The 2,421-nt window shown below is 31.8% G+C and overlaps 1 long non-coding RNA gene across 1 annotated transcript; it reads right to left on the bottom strand.

Moving 5' to 3' along the window:
• Nucleotides 1-402: 402 nt before the first annotated feature.
• Nucleotides 403-2,421, bottom strand: LOC114269765 (uncharacterized). The gene is made up of 3 exons (XR_003631728.2): nucleotides 1,930-2,421; nucleotides 1,068-1,112; nucleotides 403-623 (listed from the first exon to the last, which is right to left on the bottom strand). It is a non-coding gene; the product is annotated as an uncharacterized LOC114269765 (long non-coding RNA).

Raw genomic sequence — 2,421 nt, 5'->3', positions numbered from 1 at the left:
CAAAAAATATCCTACATATACATTTTCGACTTTCCCGCTTCTCTTTCGCTTACTTTTTCTTTTTTTCACCCATCCTTCCATGATCCCATGATCCCACCTTTCTCTCTTTTTATTTTATTTTATTTTCTCCCGTTTTTATTTTTCTCTTTATTTGTTTATTTATTTTTATTTTTTTCTTTTTGTTCAATATATTTTACTCATATTTCCATATAATGTTTGTATGCCCGTAATACACTGGGACATTACGGGCATACTGTCACGACCCAAACCCGCCCCTATAAATTTAGCGTCATAACCGGCCAGCAATCTGAGATTACCAAAGGCCTTCCTGTACAATCATAAATAATTGGGGCTAGCGGAAGCAATATACAAAAACACCAATAGTCCAATGAGTTGTGCATCTTACATGCAAAAACGTTAATTTACCCATATTCAGTTCATAACTTATAACTTAACATCTTATACATAACATATGCACATAACAAAAGTGTACTTCACGATCAAAAGCCTGACAATGGCCTTCCAGGCCTAGCCCCAACTCAGAGGCACACAAAACAACAATAGGCTTCAAAACGGTGGCTCAGTTAAAGACCCCTTCTAGGCTTGCCTTCCATAACGCTCACCTATACATATATATAAAAACAATGAGCTAAAGCCCAGCGAATAACATTAAAGTAAAGGGTGAACGAATTCCAAGTATATCATATCCATAAAACAAATCATGACGCGATCATTCATATCAGTCTCATATCAGAACATAATATAATGGTACATCTCATAGAACATATCACATATTGTCTTCCGACTAGAGTAATCAGTTCCGGATACCAATTAAACACATATCACCACAATGAAGTGGCAAACAAGATCTCGTAATCACATATATGTCATGGACCTGCATTAACATGCCGTCTCTCATGACTTGGGACTATCTATGGATGCCATAATATATTTCAAACATAGGACATTCGTTCACATAAACAAATATCATTTTAGAAATTATAACTTATCAAATCACATTTGGAACATAATTCATATGAACATATCTTTACAATAACGTTACTCACAGTGGGTTTCCAGAACAGTTGGTTAAGCAGTCCTTGACTCGTGACCTACAATCACAAATATGCATAGCATGATACACAATCATCTTAAACATATTTAGTTCACTTAAGCTTTTAAATATGAATGACTAGAATTAAGAATTAATTAGATCATTAATTTTCTTTAACCTCTAATTAAAACATGTTTAGTCATGTATTAACCAAACTAATTAAATATAAATAATCTAATCATGTACCAACTCTTATTAAGTTTACTAATTACACAATTAAACTTAAATTAGGCTCATACACATTAAATTACAATTATTCAGTCATGTTTAAATTACTGAATCAGAAACTCATGAATATGCACATTTTGCAATTTCAACTCCATTTCAAGCAAATCAAGGCCCAAATAATTAATCTTTCCATCATCTTGAGCCTAATCTCAATTAAGGCTTAATTTGACTACATCTAATTTTATGAACCGAAATCAAATTTTTAATTGAATTCTTATAAATGTCTAAATATCAAATTAAACCCATTTTTCCATTTTTGAAACTCAATTTCATAAAACATCCATTTTGTTGAACCCAAGCTCTAATTCATGCTTAATCTCTCCTTGAACTCCATGAATCATGTTTGAAAATAAGTTTAGAATCATTGCTCTCTTGAAATTAAAGTGTAAACTCATCATATATGCCATGCATGTAGGATTAAGGGTTAGTTCACTCTTTTTCTTTCATAGAAACTGTGTATGTATAAATGGTCTACCTATATTCACAATTCTTTCATATCAATCTACTTTCTTTGTGATTCAACTTGAATCTCATGATTCATGAACCTATTTCTTCAAATTCATGAGATTAGAGAGAAGGTTGCTTACCTAGAATCAAATGGGCTTTCAGGAATTCCTTAAGCTTTCCTTGCTTCTTCCTTGAGCTCTCTCCTTCTCTTGCGTAAGTGTTCACTCTCTCTCTCTACGTGTATATTCCTGAGGCCACCAAAGCCCCCTCTCTTCCATATTCAATTAATAAGTGGGAGTCTTACTATTGTTCATTTAGTTATTTTATTATAAATTTTGTTTTCTCCATACCTTTGGCTTAAATTAACGAGGTTAATAAATTGCTTTAACCCAAATTCATTCAAATTAAATTATTACTCATTATCTAATAAGCTCAATTACACTAAATTAAATCATACTAGCGTGTATTAAGCTCTAATTCATATTCAATTATTTAATCCCAACCTATTAAAATTAGCGAATCAGACGAAATCAGTTTTTAATTAAACTTCCTGGATAACTCTAAAAATTCCAATTAACATATCCTTGTACTCAATTTTGATTTCTGAACCCATTTATGTCATCAATTTCAAT

This window comes from Camellia sinensis, chromosome 5, assembly GCF_055761805.1.
Source record: "Camellia sinensis isolate YWXY chromosome 5, ASM5576180v1, whole genome shotgun sequence".
Taxonomy (NCBI): Eukaryota; Viridiplantae; Streptophyta; class Magnoliopsida; order Ericales; family Theaceae; genus Camellia; species Camellia sinensis.
The sequence above is the reverse complement of the archived record's forward strand: the minus strand, read 5'-3'. Positions and strand labels throughout refer to the sequence as shown.